Genomic DNA, 20,990 nt, shown 5'->3' with positions numbered 1-20,990 from the left:
GCAGGCTAAAGGCATGCATCACAGCATCCGGTTCTAAATGCTCTTTAAGTGACTACTCTGGCACTTACCAGCTAACAGAAGAGAAAAAAAGGTGCATCATGGAAAAGATAACCACAATAGGCAGATGGGTAAACAGAAATTGTCCAGGTGGTAGATACTTCAGATGTGTGGAAAAGGAAATGATTGGCTCAACAGGACTCACTGTGGTCACCCCCTGGAGCATCTGGGACCTTTGGCTCCTCTGCACCTCAGACCAGCTTCCAGCTTTAGGCCAACAGAGAAGAGCTTCAAGCTGCAACTTGGAACAAAGAGTAGATAGATGTCTATTTATCTGAGAGCAGCATCCTACCCACATTCCAGGAATGACAGAACAACATGAGAGTGAGAAACAGCTTCCAGTGCTAGAGAAAACCAAGTTCCTTGCACTTGATCACATCGACATGAATGATCTGCTTGGACTAACTATAATCAGGTTTTTTAAACATCTCCTAGTCCCACCAGTTTACTTTCTTGTTTTTACTTTCTTGTTTTTACTTTTCTCATCAACCCTATCTTCCCCATCCCCTAGGTGACATCTGATTACTCTGGCCTTCCTTCAGCAGGAATCTTTCTAGGTCAGTTTAGCCAGAACCTTATTTTCCCTCCATGATTCCTGCCAGTGATTTTTCCATGCATGGACCCCTCACCCTGCTCCTTAGTGATAAATTCCTACTGCTCACACCACATTCAGAGTTGAGACCAATCTCTTTCTCTGTAGTGGGTACATAGGTGGCTGTTATCTAACTTTCTGCACTTCTTAATTATTTGAAAATGTTTCACATTTTATAAAATACAAATAAAATAAAATTTAAAGTAAGGTCTACACCGTTCTAAATTCTACCTTGGAATCCAAACTCATCTCTTCATCCTTCTCTCAAAGTTTCCAGAACAGAATAAGTAATTTCTGATTACAAATCTTATTGCAGTCCTTAGCATGAATTTTTTTTTTCTTTTGGCTTGTCTGAGTCCCATCCTTTTCATGAGACTCAATTTAAATTTCATCCCATACAAAAAAAACATGTTAGTTGTTCTTATTCCTCATTAAGAAATGAGTTGGTGTGGTATATATACACAATGAAATATTAATGAGCCTTCAAGAAGAATGAATTATGGCATTTGCCTGTAAATGGATGGAACTGGAAAATATTATGCTAAACGAAATAAGCCAATCTCAAAGAACCAAATGGTCAAAGTTTTCTCTGATATGGAGATGCTAATACACAATAAGGGGACAAAAATAGAGATTTTTTTTGGACTAGACAGAGGGGAGTGAAAGGAGGGAAAGGGGTATGATGGTAGGAATGACAGTAGAATGAGTTACACATTATTACCTTATATGCATATATGATTATATGATCTGTGTAACTCTACATCACGTACAACCAGGGGAACAAGAAGTTATTCTTCATTTATATACAATGTGTCAAATGCATTCTATTGTTACATATAACTAAGTAGAAATATAAATTAAGAAATATATTTTAAAAAAAGAGATGTGTTTGGATTCCAAGGTAGAATTTAGACTGTGTGGACCTTGCTTTAAATTTCATTTTATTTGCATTTTATAAATATGAAACATTTCCAACTAATTAAGTGTAGAAAGTTATAAAACAGCCATCTACTCACCCACCACAAACTTTAAACAGATGTTAAATTTGGAATACTTGCTTGATTATTGGCATTCTTTAATGACATGACTTTGAATTTGGATTCTGTAGGCCTGACCTGGGCATTTTAAGCTGGAGGTGAGCATCAAGTTAAAGGGATAACAGGATACCATGGAATTAGCATGAGACATTTTCTTGGATGGAATTATACTCAGAGATTGGAGAGATCAGAAAAAGAGAAGTATAAAATAGAAATAATTTTAAAATATCTTGACATTCTTAAATAGTAATACATTAAGGAGGCAAATGAAAAACGGATGTAAATTTTTAAGTTAAAATATGAACAATCAAAAGCTTCACCTGCTGCATCTACCCGAGGGACTGCATTTTCAGAACCCTGCCCCTCCATCTCCACAGGGGTACATAGTTTTCTCTCTTTGCTGTTTGGAATGTTTATGTGAAGAATATATGAAATGTTCTCCTCCAAGCCACAAGGACCCACTAAAGTTTAACATGGAGCTTGATATTTTTAAATACTGAAATTATTCTTGTCAATTTTCATCTCTGTGACCAGAACACCTTAGGAAACAACTTAAAGAAAGATTTGTTTTGGCTTATAATTTCAGAGGTTTCAGTTTGCTGGCTCCATTGATTTGGGCCTTAGGACAGCAGAGCGTCATGGCGGAAGGTATGGCAAAGGTAAGCTGCTCACTTATGGCAACCAGAAAGCACAGAAAGAAAGAAAAGAACTGGGGATGATTTAATCTCCAAGGGCATGCTCCCAAGGACCTACTCCCTCCAACAAGGTTCTACCTCCCACATTTCTGCCATTTCTCAATGATGCATTCAGCTGTGAAGCTCTCAATGGATTAATCCCCTGATGAGGTCAGAATCCTCAGCGTCCAGTCACTTCCCCAAATCCTGACCTCTACACATGGACATGGCTGCATTGAGAAGCAATGAACTTTTGGGGAACATTCCATATCCAAAACATAACAATACTGCTTTTAGCTTACGTTAACCACTATCAATTAAAATAAGCTATTAACCTTAGTGTCAGTTGAAGTTTCTCTTCTAAGAGGCATTCTTTCAGGGATTTAAAAAAAAAAAAAAAAAAACTGGAATGATCCAGTAAAGAAGAGAAAGAGAAGATGAAGGACCAACTTTAAGAGAATTAGGGGAATCTGAGTGTGGGGGCACACAACTGAAACCCCAGGAACTCAGGAGGCGGAAGCAGGAGGATTACAAGTTCAAGGTCAACCTCAGCAACTTAGCGAGGCCCTACGCAACTTAGAGAGAACCTGTCTCTAAATAAAATATAAAAGGGGCTGGGGATGTGGCTCACTGATTAAACGCTCTGGGGTTAAATCCTCAATACAAAAAAAAAAAAAAAATAGTGAGAAACAAAGTTTAGGATAGATGAGGAATAAGAGCCCACTTATACAAGAAACACAAGGATGACTCGTCTTGTAGTGTGGCTCACATTCATTTCTCACATTCACATTCACTTCCCCTGCTAAGTGACAATCCAAGATGCTCACAGGGACTCTTGCTCCTCAATAAAGAAGACAAAATGTGTGAGGGCAAGCCTGAAGGGAAAGCTTTGCATGCTAAAATAGAATATATTGAACTGAGTTAGTGGGGAACAATTTTTGTGACGAGGAGACACATATTACATAAACGTCTATGATCCAATTTATAACAAACGAAAAAGCTCAAAAGTTGATCACCTACAGCATCTTAAGGAAACCAGTTTGTATTGAACTGACCTTTTTGTAAATTTCACTGCCAGGCCTATTTTGAGGAACAAAGGCTGATACTGTTACCTACTGACTTCAGCTTTTATCACCCTTACCTACAACATCTTGGCACCTGTATAAATCATATGATTGATCCTACTTGGAGATAAACCATAATTTCTGTTTTATACTACATATTAAAGTAAAAAAATTCTCCCTGCCCCTGCTGAATAACATGATGGCCACCTTTAGTCCTACTGCTCCGGACAGCCCTCAATTCCTTGGTTTGTATTCCAGATCACATATGTGCTTCCCAAGATTTTCCTTTTTTAGAGGTTGATCTGCTTTCCTACTATTGATGCATCTGCCAGCACTTGTGAGAATCTCCTTCCTGCAGCCGAGAAATCTCTTTTAAAAATCAGTTAATAACTAAATTACTGAGATGATGGATTAATAAGGTGAGCGTCTCATGAAAATCATTTCTGTGGCAGATTAAATGTGATGAGGACTTAATGCTAGATCAAATTCCAGTTATGGATTAAATGATGAGTAATTTAGCAAAAAGAAAAAAACCAACTCATCATCATTATAATTTTTAGTAACTCAGTAATAATCACTTTATTATGTCACCCATGGTGAAAGGCAGAATAATAACCCGCTCTAATTCCCAGACTTCTGACTATATTACTGATGTGGCAAAAGGACTTGCAGATGTGATGAAGTTTATGAACCTTGAGATAGGGTGAGAATCCTGGATTATCCACAAGGGCCAAAATTGGAAAGCCTTTTCCAGTGGTCAGAGACACTGAACAACCAAAAAAGAGGGAGATAAAACAGTATCTGACTCTGAAGGGGGAGGAGGTGTACCACGAGCCTATAAATGTGAGTGGCGTCTAGAAGTTGCAAAAGGTAAATAGACTTCTCCCTAGAACCTCCAGGAGGAACACAGCCCCACCAATGCCCACCGATGCCTTGACTTTAGCCCAGTGAAACCCATATTGAATTTCTGGAATACTGAAACTATAAGTTAATAAATTCCTGTTATGTAAACCACTACCTTAGGATAATTTGTTCCAGCAGCAGTAGAAAACTAATATGCATTTTGAATAATTTTCTTACTTAGGCTCTGTTCTCTTATACAAATTCTGCCTAGTGGTTTTTAAAATCTTACTAAAAATTACATATTTCATTTAAATAGGATATTTAGCATGTAAGGTAGGCAGACTCACACTTATTAGATGAGAATACAGGCCAGATTATAAAGTTCCTTGTTCAAGGTTAAAGCTGGAAAGTAATGGATGTCAAATCTCATCTTCTGTCTTTTTTTTTTTATGACACTAAACCTGTCACTAATATTATTGCATCTGACCCTCATACCAACATATTTAGGCGGAAAGAGTAGAAGCAGATATTGTTACCTTTATTTTATGGATGCAAAATTTCCTATTTCATAGCAGTTAAGTCATTTTTAGTGGATAGAAGAAGCGCTCCTTATTTTATTTTTTTGGGGGGGTACTGGGGATTGAACTCAGGGGCACACAACTACTGAGCCACATCCCCAGCCCTATTTTGTATTTTTGTATATGGACAGGGTCTCACTAAGTTACTTAGTGCCTCACTTCTGCTCAGGCTGTTTTGAACTTGTAATCCTCCTGCCTCAGCCTCCTGAGCTGCTGGGATTACAGGTTTGCACCACCACACCTGGCTAGCTCCTCACTTTTAACTCATAATCCAATGCTATTTCCAACTTGTGCGTCACCAATAAGACACAATGTGTATACCTAGAATAAAATATGAAGGGTATTTAAAAGAGGGAAGAATACAGGCTTTAGATAAAAGCAAACTTGATTTACAGCAGAAGTAGCTTATAACAAGTGGGTTTACTTTCTTGAATCTCAGTTTTGTCATTTGTCAAATGCAAGTAATAATGCCTACTTGATACAGTTTATTGAAAGAATATTTTCAGTTCCTAATGGAAATATTGTATTTAAATGCAGTTCCTGAAATAAGTGCATACATAGGCATCTCGTCAGGGTGTCATGTCAGTTTCATGACTGCTTTCTGTTCCTCTTTACAGATAAATGGAATCCACATTTCAATCAGTCAGAAGTCACTAAATCTTGGCTTTAATCAAACTAATAAAAATCCAACTTAAGAAAGAGTTAAAAGGAAAGCAAGATGCCCCCTTCACTATATGAATGAATTAGTTTGTAGTGGTTCCTTTGCCTTCTCAGGCCCCAAAAGAAAACTTTCATGAATGTGAAGGCTGGACTTAGTTTTCTGGACTTCTATTAGAGACAAAAGAGAAGATGACCCTTGACCGCAATGAACCTGCCTGAAATAAATTGCAATCATGTTCAAATCTGCTTTCTTTGTAGCATTTCCATGAAATCTAAATTAATGGGAACCCAGTGCCCCCAACCGAGTGGCTCTGAGCACAGAGCCACTGAGATGCTGGAAAAATCCATCCACGATCATCTAAAATACAGTCATCCTTATAACTCGAGAAGGAACTTCTGCAGTTCAGCACAAACCTATTCTATCTATAGATAGATACAGCATCATAGAAATAAAAGGCTTTCTTTTTTAATATTTATTTTTTAGTTGTAGTTGGACACAATACCTTTATTTTATTTATTTTTATGTGGTGCCGAGGATCAAACCCAGGGCCTCGCATGTGCTAGGCACACACTCTACTGCCAAGACACAACCCCAGCTCAGTAAAAGTATCCTTAAAAATATTAATAAGAAATGAGATACAGATTGTGTTTTATTATAAAGTTCCAATTATTTTGGAGTGTTCACTGCATTCTTATAATAAAGAATGGTAATATTATTTAAAGTCATTTTGAAGAAAAAAAAATATCAAAAAATCATTCTTCACAGAGACTATTTCAAATACTGAGAAATAAATTATTTTATGAAGAACTGTTCAAAAGCCTTTCTTACTCGATGACTTTTTTTTCTGTGATAGATATTGAAGGGAAATTAGGAAACACATGGTTATTTTAGTGCCTTCTGTGCCTGACTCATGACATGCAGCTTGTATTCTTCCTTCCCATTAAAGACTGGGAATAAGATGTTAAAAGAGGCACAGTGATCACTCTGCCAACCACTTCTCAAGTCCTGGGTCCTCATGACATGTCTTTATATCATGGAAAGTGGACAAGAAAAGCACATAAGCAAAGTTTCCTAACTAAAATGAACCCAACCCTAAAATGGAGGACTCGGAGTTAGAAGCTTTGGCTCTCATTGAGTTTTTCACCTGAGCATCCTAAAAGCTATTTTAGTTCAACAGGCCCCAAACTACACTCAGCGTCCCCCTCTCTAAAGCTGTGCTTCCTCTGGTTTTTCCCTTCTCAGTGGTAGCCATCCCATCTCTTCTTCCTCCTAGTTGTGAGCACAGGAGTTGGCATTTGCCTTTCTTCCAATCCCTCCTCACAGCTGGAGAATTACTGTGTCCTAATAAGTCCCACCCCCAATAGCCCTTAACTTCAGAAAAATATCACCACCTATGCCTCTGCCCAGGTGCGCAATTTCTGTTACTTTCAAACGGTAAAGGATTTCTTAGCTCATCCCATGTTCTGTTCTTAAATATCACTCACGAGACACCTGCGCACAGAACGGTCCTGCTGTATCTCAACCCCTATGAGATGAAGACCACACACCGTAGCATGGTGTGCAATACCTTTCTTGCTTGGATCCTCACCAGAGAGCTTAGCTTCTGCCAGCTCTGCACAGGTGCCAGCACATGGCCTTGGATGTTTGCCTCTGGACATGCTCATTTACAACTCTGCACTCTGTATCTACCATGCTTACCGATAAAATTAACATCTTGACCTCTCTTTCAGGAAAATCCTGCTTGTTCTTTCAAGGGTTCCCTTCAGATGCGCTTCTCTGAGAAACCCACTTGGCTACAGAGGGATGCCTCTCGGCCTATAAGGATCTGATCTGCTCCATGTGTGGTAAATTTACCCATCCATCTTCCTCACCATATGCCAAGCACCTTAAGGGCTTCTCCTTTATCACAGGGTGTGGAATGTGGTGAGCATTCAGTTATTGCTCTCGGGATGAATGAGTGGATTTAGGTTAACTTTTCCCCTTGTCTAATGGGGTAATTTAGCTCCAAGGAGCTTAAGCAACTTGCCCAAGGACACATAGCTGGCAAATACAAGAGCCAATAAAAGCAGACAGGAAGGGCCTCCAGATAGCAGCCTAGTAATCACTCTCTGCTGCCAGCTGCTTTCCTATTCAACACAACCATGTCCTGAGGCAACATCGTTCCCCAAGTTTCCTATCTTTATTAGGAGGCTTTTATTCTTGGCTTGATTCACTCTTGTGCTGCCAACACCTTCATTCTCCCATGAGGAGCTACCTCTCCTGTGTTCCCAAAGTATGTATTTAGAATGAGGCTGGCCCTGTCCCCTGATTTCAAGAGAAGCCACCTAGGACTTCTCAAGGAGACTGCAGCATCCCTCTGGGTAAATCAGAGTCAATGTCAGTCCAGGACTGGCTAAAACTTTTGAGAGAGGCTCTCCTTCCACTGGGCTTATAAAGCAAAACTGAGAAAAGAGGCACTTTGAGAAAGAAGTCAAAAGGTAAAAACAAAGTTGGGAGATTTCTAAGGACATTGAACACCTTTGGCCTATTGTTCCATGTGCCAGGATGGGTGGCTGTGTAATGTGCTGGCTTGGCTAAGAGGTAATCTAGCTCCCAGTATACCCTCTGCTATAAATTTCCGGTTAGACTGGAAAACAAGACATTTTGCATGAGAGTTAGAAGGTGGAGATGAAAATAGCTGCATTGCTTTTACCCACGAAAGGGCCACACAGGGGCAGAAGACAGCACAGCAGTGCAAGCATCTTGCTGGTTACCTGCTCACTTGTCTGGGTGAGGCATCCAGGTTTGCATCAACTTCACTTTGACTCAGATTTCCTTAGTTTATCAACTCCTAGAAAGGTGTAAGTTTAGCTTTATGAAAAAAAAAAAAGTGCCAGTTTCCCTTCTGCAGAAAGAAGTTAACATAGTCAGGAGGTGGAAAGAGGTTCCAGTCCCATCCTCCTAGACTTCATGTTCAAGCATGTCAATATTTCTTCACTCTTACCCACTTTGCCTCCATCTTCCCTGGGAAACAAAGAGAGCAGTTTGATAAAGACTAGTCAACCATCTTTTGTAATTGCATAGGTCAAAGTCTCGTAATAAATCCCTTTGTGCTTGTGTGTGTGTGTGTGTGTGTGTGTGCACGTGCGCACCTTTTTAACTGGTTAAACCCTTCTCTGATTGGACTCTAACAGATACATAGTACTATCCCTGGACTTTTTCATTACCCAATTGATGTTTAATTAGTGTGTATTTGGTCTCTATCACTTGCCACTAATTTTAGGATTAATATGCAGATTTATCACATCTTGACTAAACTTGATATCCTGAGGCCAGAATCTGTCCTTCACTCATCCTAAATCCTCAGCACCCATCAGAATGCTAGGTACGTAGCAGACACTTGAGAAACACATGCTGAATGAATTGACAACAAATGGCTACAGAACAAAAATGCCCTCCTGGGACCCTAATGCTAAAGCCTTTCACAATGTGAATGATGTGGAAGATGAAAAGCAGAATGAGAGGGAACCCCGGGCCCCTGGAGAAAGCTATGAAGATCCCGAGTCTGAGGAGCAGCTGAGCCATCCACCTGGCAGCCTGCGAGGAGGCTGCACATGTCTGACATCTCATGTTCGCCACTAGCACAACAGGTGTCCCAGGGCAGACAGCCCTCGCACGGAAGTGAGCTTCCTGTCACTGCTGACAGGGATTCGCAAAATGTGCATGAGAGAAGTGGTGCAGGAAGAGATTTTTTTTTTTTCTAAGCAGAAAATCTGAAAGCGTATCAGGTTCCTAGAAAAGGAAGCTTCTGAGAAAGGTGATTTCACAGTAGGAAACCCTATGACTCATCTAAAGAATTTATATCTGAGGTAAAACGTAAGTGTTAACTGTTCTTTGTGCTTGCCTAGAACACTTTAATAGATCCGAAGGAAATGTAAGTGGTTTATGGAAACCACAAAGACGGAAATTTCTGAACAGAAATTTTTAGAAGGGTTTGTCTGATTTTCAGTGAATCAGGCAATTATCCAGTTTATTTCCAAGTAAAAGCCTGCACAGAGAAAAAACAGGAGATATGCTATTGAATATTAAGTCCAAATGGTGGGGGTGTAACAGCCTGATAGTGACCCCCAAAGATATCCAAGACCCAATCCTGGAACTTGTGAATATTACCTTATATAGAGGTATGATTAAGGATTTTGGATGAGAAGAGTATTCTGGGTTATCCAGCTGGGCCCTAAATGCAATCACAAGTGGCATTGGCAGAGGGAGATGTGACCCCCGCCCCTTGAGGGGGCTGGCACAGCAGTGGCCCTACCAGTACCTTGTTTTTTTAGCTTCTTGAAACCCATTTTTTACTTCTAATCTTCAGAACTGCAAGAAAATAAAATGTGATCACAAATCATCATGTTCATGGTGATTTGTTACAGCAGCCTCAGCACCTTAATAGAAGGGACCAAGCCACAAAGATGCAGCTTCCTGGATGTAGGCTAAAGGGAACAGAGCCACACACCAGCCTCTAGTCTGTAAGATCCAATAAGGACCAGTGGGCCCAAACTGGCTCCATACCCCCCAAAGTGTGCCTTTTTCACACGCAGAATTTTCTGGAATGTCTCTAAAAATCCTCCCCCATCTATATTAAGCATCAGAGAAATCTCTCCTGGATTCACTGCCACCTACTCTCCCAAACTTGTTCTGGTGACCTTGGCATTTGTTCCACTGACTCCTTGGCTCCTTCTAGCAGACACTTCATTTAGACACCTCAGTGATTTCTTTCCCTGGCTCTACCTTGGGATCCTAACTTTAAGGCAAACATTGGCCATATGCCTTATGATCCATGTGCCTGAGCAGCTTTGTTTTCACATCCAGCCCCATTTCATGGAATCCCAAGTGGAATTAGTGGTGCAGGTCATCTTACTTTCCAACAAGGAAAGTGTAGTGGAAGAGAAGAAAATTATCCCTGGAGCTGGGGTGAGGCCTAATTTGGGATCCTGGCTCCACCTCTTTCTAGTATGTACCATTAGCTTTCTCAAAAGTCAGGTTTTTGTTGTTTGTTTTCCCCTATAAACTGGACATACTACTGTCTTCATGGGGTTTCTGTGAAGATCAGAGATGATGTATAGAAATTTAGCATAGTGCTCAGCACATACTAGATGCTCAATAGAAATGTATTATAAATCAAGTCAGTGGTCATTTTTATTCTTTCAGTTAATATTATCTTTTCTGTGACTGTGGTCTCTGTAACATAGCCCCTTCCCTGATTATATATCTTACCTAAAAAAAGTCTCCACTTAGGTCTCTTGAATATAACTCTTTGCCCTCATAAGGATCACCCCAAGCTACATATCAGTGAATCAGAACAGATGTCAAACACCAATTCAGGTTTCTTGTCTGATCATCTGAGTGTACTAGGAGAGAGTTTTACAGAGTTAGAGACAATGGATTCAAACTCCAGATGTTGCTACTTTCTACTTATGGCTTTTCACAAAATTATTTCTCTTCTTTGTGTTTCAGATACCTCATTGTAAAATGGGGATAATATCAGTGACCAGCAAAGTCATAGAAAATTGTGGAAAACTGATACTCCTCAAGACAGTATGTCCAAATAAAAAAAAAAAAGAAAAAAGAAAAATGTTCTACCTCAATGATCATCAGTGCAACATACAATAAAACACCACTGTGCACCCAGCAGAATGGCTAAAATAAAGATGACTAACAATTTTGAGTCTTGGTGAAGAAGTAGAACTGGGACTTTCCTACATTGAAAATGAGTACAACACTGTTCTTGGACAGAGGCAGGAGCAGTCCTTCTGGCCCTGCCTCACCCCATGGAGTAAAAGAATCCATGCAGCCTAAGAGCATGCTCACTCAGAACACATCCCTGCTCCTTCCCAGGACTATAGTCCAGACAGTTAGGTCTCCAGAATTTCTTATCTAAATAGACCTCTTGCCCAGGCCCATTTTTGCAAAAGCAGACCTGGGTGTAAACCTTGTCCCAAGGGATGACCAAAGAGTGATCATACAGACAAGTACTGCAGATGTATGTTAGATTTGTTGCAATGCAAGGAGAGAAAAACAGCAGACTTCGGATGAGGAGATAGGGATGGCTGTCCCCATGCTGCCCCTGAGAATAATTGGCAAAATCACTATGAACAATGGCTGGAGTATATCTGCAAAAGCTGAAAAGTAATTTCATTAATATATAACCCACAAAAATTCAAAACTATGCAAAACTAGGGTTACATAAATCAAGATAGTGATTAATCCTGGGGAGGTTGGAGGGTATTTGTGGTCAATGGTTTTTTTTTTTTTTTTTAATTTTTTTTGTTTTAATTAGTTATATATGACAGTAGACTGCATTTATGCACTTTGATATATCATACATAATTTGAAAATTTATACTCCAGTAAAGTAGAAAACCTCAAAGACACTGACAAATTTTTAGAGGCATATGGTCAACCCAAATTAAGTCAAGAGGACATACACAATTTAAACAGATCAATTTCATGCAAGGAAACAGAAGAGGCTATCAAAAGCCTACCAACCAAGAAAAGCCCAGGACCAGACAGATTCACATCATGAGTTCTACACAACCTACAAAGGAGAATTAATACCAATACTCCTCAAATTATTCCATGAACTAGAATGGATAAAGAAACCGTGTTATATATACACAATGGGATATTACTCAGCATTAAAAGATAATAAAATTATGGCATTTGCAGGTAAACAGATGGAATTGGAGAATATCATGCTAAGTGAAGTAAGCCAATCCCCCAAAACCAAAGGTCGAATGTTCTCTCTGATAAGTGGATGCTGATCCATAATTGGGTGTGGGGAGAGGGCATGGGAAAATGGAGGAACAGTGATTGGGCAAAGGGGAGGAGGGAGAGGAGGGGATGGGAGCAGGAAAGATTGTGGAATTAAATGGACATCATTAACCAAGGTATATGTATGACTGCACATATGGTGTGATGCTACATTGTATACAATAAGAGAAATGAAAAGTTGTGCTGAAAAAAAAAATCATGGAAAATTATCTGGAAGGAGTCACATCAAAGGTTAACAGTGATTGTGTCACAGAGGAAGACTATGAAAAGAGGGGAGGCAGGAAGGGAAGGGACATTATACTTTTTTTATTTAGATTTTCTGATTAGCTTGAGTATTTTATAATAAGCTTGTACTGCTTGATAGCTTTTCAAACTTCATGGAAAAAAAGTTTGAATTCAGCTCCATTGCTTAACTTGGGCATTGACTCTTTCTCCATATCAATTTATCCAATTATAAAATAGCGACGATAACTACCACTTCATGGCGTGGTAGCAGGAGATGGTGTAAGACTTTTTACCCAGTGCCTGGTCCTAATAAAGTGTATTTATGTAGGCTATTTATGCTGTCTAATAATGGATGCCAGAAATCAGTGGTTCGAAACAATGACTATTATTATTGCTCATGTAACTGTAGCTTTGCTAGGAGACAGCTGGCATACACTGGACTTGGCCAGGCTACTCTGCTGAGTTTGGCTCTTTTCCATATACTCACACTTTCCTTAGACCAGTGGGATAGTCACAGCATGTTCTTTTTATGGTGGTAGGAGAAGCACAGACAGTGTAAACCTGTGAAGTCTATTAAGGGCAGGGTTCAGAATTGACACTCTGCAATTTCTACCTTACTCTATTGACCAAATATGTCACATGACCAAGCCCAAGGTAAAAGGTTATAGAAATATACTTCACTTTGTGAAACCAATTATCTTCTCAGAATGCAAACAATTTCCATGTTACAACAGAAAAGTCTTTGGTAAACAGACCAGTTGGTCACTCAACTTCTCTCTTTGTTCTTGTAAACTTCAAAGTCACCCAGCAAAGAGTATGATATAGGGAGTAGTTAAAGAATTAAGGCTAATGATGAAATCCACCACAATTTTAATACTATTATCTCAGCAACTTGGAAAGCAAGCACATAGTAGGTGGTCAAAATTATTTTTGGTAGATGGGTTTTAAGTTTGCCAAACAACATCAGATCACCTCAAAGATATATATATATATAGAGAGAGAGTTAGACAGATAGGTAGGTAGATAGATAGATAAATACAGATAGATATAGATATATAGATATATAGATATATATAATGTAATATATTATCTGCAAATGAAAGTGCATTAAGATATATCTCTAGCAAAGGGTTATATTGTCAGACAGGTGATTAGGATAAATTTTCAAGGAAGCTTAAGACTCTTTCATACATAATTTTAATTTCATTTGACAAAGAATAAAATGAATCTCCTTAAATCCAATGAGAATTCCTAATACCAAACTCCTATCCTTTTAGGGAGAATTATTTTTGCTTACAACAGATTCATTTTTGTTCTTTTTTTTTTAATTGAACTCGGGTGCTTTACAACTGAGCCACATCCCCAGTCCTTTTATTTATTTTTATTTTGAAATAGGGTCTTGCTAAGTTACTAGGCTGGCCTTGAACTTACGACCCCACTGCCTCAGCCTCCCAAGTCGCTGGGATTACAAGACTGCACCACCATGCCCGGCAGTTTATAGCAGCTTTTTACCAAGAAAGATTATCTGACTTTTAATCATTTGCTTATGTGTGACCAAGAATATTTATTCAGCCTCCTCTAATCCTTTTCAAATGCCAAGACCCATGATGGGTGCCCATCCATAGAGGTCACGTCCACGGAGCTCTGCCTGCTGCTTGCTGCTACCCATCACTTCCCTCCTCCTGTCTAGTATCTGCATTTGTTACCTTACACTAGCACTTACAGGATAGGATCAATGCACAGGCACAAATCACAAGGAATGACTTAACTCTCCTCACAAGCATTTTTTTTTTTTTTTGCTTCCAATTTATTTATTTTATTTTTTTTTTTATTTTTTATTGTGGGTTGTTCAAAACATTACAAATTTCTTGACATATCATATTCCACACTTTGATTCAAGTGGGTTATGAACTCCCACCTTCACCCCATACCCAGATTGCAGAATCACATCAGTTACACATCCATTGATTTACAAATTGCCATACTAGTGTCTGTTGTGCTCCGCTGCCTTTCCCGTCCTCCCCCCTCCCCCCTCCCCACTTCTCCCCTCCCCTCCCCTCCTCTCTCTCTACCTCCTCCACTGTATAACCCTGAGGGTCTCCTTCCATTACCATGCAATTTCCCTTCTCTCTCCCTTTCCCTCCCACCTCTCATCCCTGTTAAATGTTAATATTCTTCTCATGCTCTTCATCCCTACTCTGTTCTTAGTTACTCTCCTTATATCAAAGAAGACATTTGGCATTTGTTTTTTAGGGATTGGCTAGCTTCACTTAGCATAATCTGCTCTAATGACATCCATTTCCCTGTAAATTCTATGATTTTGTCATTTTTTAATGCAGAGTAATACTCCATTGTGTATAAATGCCACATTTTTTTTATCCATTCATCTATTGAAGGGCATCTAGGTTGGTTCCACAGTCTTGCTATTGTGAACTGTGCTGCTATGAACATCGATGTAGCAGTGTCCCTGTAGCATGCCCTTTTTAGGTCTTTAGGGAATAGACCAAGAAGGGGAATAGCTGGGTCAAATGGTGGCTCCATTCCCAACTTTCCAAGAAATCTCCATACTGCTTTCCAAATTGGCTGCACCGATCTGCAGTCCCACCAGCAATGTACAAGTGTACCCTTTTCCCCACATCCTCGCCAGCACTTGTTGTTGTTTGACTTCTTAATGGCTGCCAATCTTACTGGAGTGAGATGGTATCTTAGGGTGGTTTTGATTTGCATTTCTCTGACAGCTAGAGATGTTGAGCATTTTTTTCATGTACTTGTTGATTGACTGTATGTCCTCCTCTGAGAAGTGTCTGTTCAGGTCCTTGGCCCATTTGTTGATTGGGTTGTTTGTTCTCTTATTGTCTAATTTTTTGAGTTCTTTGTATACTCTGGATATTAGGGCTCTATCTGAAGTGTGAGGAGTAAAGATTTGTTCCCAGGGTGTAGGCTCCCTATTTACCTCTCTTATTGTTTCTTTTGCTGAGAAAAAACTTTTTAGTTTGATTAAGTCCCATTTGTTGATTCTAGTTATTAACTTTTGTGCTATGGGTGTCCTATTGAGGAATTTGGAGCCCGACCCCACCGACTGTAGATCGTAGCCAACTTTTTCTTCTATCAGACGGCGCGTCTCTGATTTGATATCAAGCTCCTTGATCCATTTTGAATTCACTTTTGTGCATGGCGAGAGAAAGGGATTCAGTTTCATTTTGTTGCATATGGATTTCCAGTTTTCCCAGCACCATTTGTTGAAGATGCTATCCTTCCTCCATTGCATGTTTTTAGCCCCTTTATCAAATATAAGAAAGTTGTAGTTTTGTGGGTTGGTTTCTGTGTCCTCTATTCTGTACCATTGGTCCACCCGTCTGTTTTGGTACCAGTACCATGCTGTTTTTGTTACTATTGCTCTGTAGTATAGTTTCACAAGCATTTTTAATTGAAATTATGCCAGAGAATAAAACTTATTAAGGCACATAAATGTTTGAATGTTTGTAATTCTTTAAAAAAAAATTTAAAGGTTAAGGACTGTAGACATTCTAAATGAGAAAAGACTGCTATATTATTCGAGGTTCATTTTCATACAAACTCAGAGAATAAAATGAAATATTAACATGCTAACAAAAATGCTTTCATCTGAGCAAGTGAGCAGGGATCTGACTTTTAAGGGTTACAATCAACATGACAGGTCGTTTCAAAACTTCTGGAAAAATCAATTAGAGTTTAAGTTACCTTTGGGGCAAATATTTGATCACCAACCTTGCTACAAATCCCAATCTAGGTGCCAATAACAAGTGAATTAAGCTGCTTAGAGTATTTTGAGTGATTGAAAAGGATAGTTCAGACAGATTATCTCAAAATACAATCAATAATTTTAAAGATATCAATAATTAGCTTTATTATACTGCAGCCAGGTTAAGTAAGAAGTACCATCTCCAGGATCAAGGTCTTTTTGGCTGCCCACCTTCCCTCCCAAATGGATACTCTCCTTTCAATATTTGCACAGCTTGTGGTTCAGAACAGACCACCTGCTCTAAAAGACCCAGCAACAATTTCATCTGAAGATTTAAGATACTGTTAATCACCTGGGGCTGATAGAAACTGACAGCATCTATGTTGGCCTGAGGTTCCAGTGCAGCAGAGCACCAGGTCATTTCCAGTTTACAATTAGCCCTTGCAAAAGAACAAGCTGATTCCTGAGAAGAGCTTCCTCCAATCCTTCCTTTGATCTGTTGGCTCCCACACCATCTGTTTTCTTTCTTAGTTTGATAAGGCAGATGGTCAAGAAGCATGCCATTCTGGGAAGATGTAAAAAGGCCAGGGATAAATAATAACCATGAATGTCGCTACCCTCAGCCTTTCCCTAAATGATCTCATATGGTTTAATGACTGTAAAGACAAATCAGACCCTGAGTTTAGGGGGCAACTTATCAGCCAACCATGACTTTTTGGGAAGGGTTCTCTAAACAGCATGTTTTAAGATCAGGCCAAATAATAAACAAGGAAGAGATAAGACAAAGTGATAATGTCTCCTCAGCTTTCCAAATCATTAAGGGACCAAAAAAAAAAAAAAAAAAAAACTTACACGGCAAAAGTCAACCTTGGATTAAAAGCTACTCAAGGGATAGAAATAATAAAAATCCATTACACTTTGGAAAGCATCCCCAGAGACTTAGGGCAAATATATATATATATATATATATATATATATATATATATATATATATATATATATATATATATATATATGAGCTATTGATCAATGATTTGGGGAAAGGGGATGTTTAGGGAGTTGTAACATGTCATTTTATTTCCTTCTGGGAGTAGAAAGCACAGAAAGATAGGAAGATGCCTGAGTAATTACAATTGAAAGATTGGGGCTAGAGAAAAATGGAGGAAATGAAAGTTTTCTCATTCCATTCTTTCCATATTTTCTTAAAATACTGCCTTCATAAAGATGAGAATTCTAAGTAATAGTTACCAAAAGTTTACTGTCAATTATATTTTACAATTCAAGTACCACTACACATTCCACCAATTCTAACATACATATATACATCTCCTCTCTCTCTCTCTCTCTCTCTCTCTCTCTCTCTCTTTCTCTCTCACACACACACACACACATATACTCACACACATTACATTTTAACCTAGAATTTATGCTTACAATCATCATGGGCCAAAAGGCAGACATGTTATTCTGTCATTGTCTGTAAATGTGTAAAGTCACATTAATGTCATTTCAGTTGACTTAATGCACATCATTGACACAGCATATGTTGATTAATTTCTGTTTTAAAATCATTTATATTGTGACTCAGTATTTAAATTAAATGTTATTTTATAAGCATAAAAACTGAACAAAGATGTATGGGATAAATTTAATGTTAGTAAAGCAAATATTCATGTAGGAAAGAAATTTCATCTTTTCTTACAAAGCAACAACCAAATGCTTTATAAATAGACTCTGAGAACTACCAATAAACAGATAAACGTGTGCTTCATTTTGTTACTGAGAATTTTATGCAAAATTATTGCTATTATATGCCAAGAAATGCAAGAGAAGTCAGAGAAAATTACCAAATCCCCAGGAATAGATTAATGTCATTTCCAAACAGCCTGGTTTGAATGACTGGTACATGATCAGCAATGTTGTGTTTTGTTTTGTTTTCTTACTGGAACATAAAATAATGGTGCATCTTCTGTCTAATGGCACTGAAATTCAATAAGAAGGATATTATCACAAGTTTCCTTTAGCCAAAACAAAAAAAAAACATAACACAAAAAAAGAGAGAGACCAGAAAGTTAAGTCATTTGTTCCAAAGTCCAAAGGGAGTGAGATCTTAGAGATAACACTTAAAAAAAAAAAAAAAAAAAAAAAAAACACGAGGCCAGCCTCATTCCAGAATTCATGGTCATTCATGGTGATAAACCATTTCCCAAACAGGGGAAAACATCAGCATGATTCTTTGAAAAATTGTCAGATCGTGGCATTTCTTTTTCTAATAGATTTTTATCTCAGAGTAGAAGTTGACATCATTTACATGGCCTAATGGGACTTACAGGGTCCATGTTACCCCCCTGCCTCCTGGCCTTGCCTCTCTATCCCTTCTCCTGTTCCTCTTCACTCTCTCTGTTCTGGTTGCGTTGACTCCTTGCTTTCCCCTTAGCGTGTAGCAAGTTCACTTCCACTTCAAATATGTTCCTGCATCAGGACCTTGTCCTGGCTGTTCTCATCACCTGGAGCAAATTCCCTACCTCCTCTGCACTTCATTCACAATGCTGTTCCCTCATTGTCTGCTCAATGTCACCATATCAGAAGCCTCGTGACCTTTGTATCCTCTTTTAACATGTTTTATTTTCTCTGTAACACATTAATATATGAAATATTACATACGAATTTTTTCTTTTGTTCCTAAAATAATGTAAGTAAGCTTTAGAGAGCAGAAACTTTGTTGCATACATTTCTGTATCCCTATAAACAGTAGATATGTGATAAAGGAATGAAAAAATGATTTAATATTCCTCTGACAATGTTGTACCGTCTCTTTCCCTTCTGTTTTATTGTTGATTCAGAAAATTATGTACACTGATGTCTGTGAATTATTATTTTATAAATCAATAATTCTGTTTTTTACTCCATTTAGGAGATTAATGAAGGGTGACACTTGTGAAGTCAGACCCTTTATATTTAGTGCTGAGTCTGCCACTTGCCAATGTGCAGTCATGAAAGTTATTTAACTCCTTTTCAGTTCCTTGCCTGTGAAAATGAGATGATGAAAGTATAGGATTTAATTCTGATGATTCTTATAAGGATTAAATTAAATAACACAAGGCCTGCCCAGCATGGTGGTGCCCAACCGGTAATCTCAGCAACTCAGAGGGCTGAGGCAGAAGGATCACAAGTTCAAAATCCAGCCCCAGCAACTTAGTGAGGCCCTAAACAACTTAGCAAGACATCCTGGTACTAAATAATAATATCAACAAAAACAAGACCTGACAGGTAATCAGCATTTAATAAAATATTGACTTTTACTGAACTATTTCCAACCTAATAGGAACCATTAGCAACAAAATGCTTCTCAAGAAGGAGGAAAATTTTTCCCCCAAGAAGATATTTGATGATGCTAGGAATGTTTTGGTTATCACAGCTAGGGTATCACAAGGCCAGGGAGCTGCTAAACATCCAAATTGCACCTCTGCAAGAAAGAATTACCCAGCACAAAATGGGATAATGTCACTGATAAGAATCCAGATTGAGAACATTTGTTTCACCATACTGCAAAACCCAAATATTCCGGAAGAAGTAAGAAATCTAAAGAAACATTTAAAACAAATTTTAAAAACCCACCATTGTTCTCCTTGCATGCCTATAAAACCAACTCAGAGCTGGAATACATGCTCATCTTACCCACTCTGGAACGCTGGCCTTAAGTCTTTCACCATTGCCCTTCTAGATTCAAGGCCAAACTGATGCAAGTATTACTTTCCCAGTCTCAGGATTCCCAGCCAGTTGTCCATGAAGATTCTTGGGTTGGCCTGTTCAGTTCTGCTTTAGACCACTAGAGGGTAGAGAAACACTATCAATCATTCAGCATTTGGTCAGCAGACTTGAAATTTGGGGTATTGTCAATCTTAATAAAATGCTAAATTAGTCCTGGCCCCTAAAATAAAAACTGCTCAGAATAGATTAATTAAACCACTTGATGTGTACGCAGTTTAACAGGCTGATTCAAATATTTCACTCTAATTGTCATCACCCCTAAACTGTAAGGTAAGGTACTAATTAAATTCAATGTCATGCTAAACGAAGACCTAATAAAAATAAATGGATAAAATTGTGTCTATTATGACATTTATTATGATTTCCCTTAATGTTGTGGTAATATATTATGACTATATTTATAAACTTTCTTAGATGAAGATTTGATTATACTGTGGACTAAATCATATCAAATTAATTTATAGAGAATCTTATCCCCCAGAAATTAAGCAAAAATTGAGCATGAATTAAAACCTGAAAATAAATTCCAAATTAGAATAAATAGCATATTAATGAACCCTGGACCAAGTACAACCTAGAGTCAATGCCCATTTTCCTAACAATATTGCATTAGAAGGGACCAGAATGACGAAAAAATGTTATAGCATCATCATTAAATATTCAGATATAGCTCCATTTTCCATGCTCAGGTTTATAGTGGGGCCAAAGCAGAAGTATTGAAAAGAAAGAAGTTTGGAGGGTGCCAAGTGTGGTGGCACATGCCTGTAATCCCAGTGACTTGGGAAACTCAGGCAGAAGATTGCCAATCCAAGGTCAGCCTCAGCAACTTTGTAAGGCCTTAAACAACTTAGTGTGACTGTGTCTCAAAAGAAAAATAAAAAGGTCTGGAGATGTGATGCCAGCCTCCAAAAGATGTGTCTCAGAAGAAAATTGCTTCTGGGTTCAGTCTCCAGTATAAAAA

The 20,990-nt window shown here is 38.5% G+C and overlaps 1 long non-coding RNA gene across 1 annotated transcript in view; it reads right to left on the bottom strand.

Moving 5' to 3' along the window:
• Window positions 1-20,072, bottom strand: part of LOC139704991 (uncharacterized) — a 123,310-nt gene extending 103,238 nt beyond the window's left edge. Inside the window, exon 1 of the long non-coding RNA XR_011706916.1 lies at window positions 19,937-20,072. This is a non-coding gene — a long non-coding RNA (uncharacterized lncRNA). The remainder of the gene's footprint in view (window positions 1-19,936) is intronic.
• Window positions 20,073-20,990: the final 918 nt, after the last annotated feature.

The sequence above is a fragment of the Marmota flaviventris genome, chromosome 3, assembly GCF_047511675.1.
Source record: "Marmota flaviventris isolate mMarFla1 chromosome 3, mMarFla1.hap1, whole genome shotgun sequence".
NCBI lineage: Eukaryota > Metazoa > Chordata > Mammalia > Rodentia > Sciuridae > Marmota > Marmota flaviventris.
The sequence above is the reverse complement of the archived record's forward strand: the minus strand, read 5'-3'. Positions and strand labels throughout refer to the sequence as shown.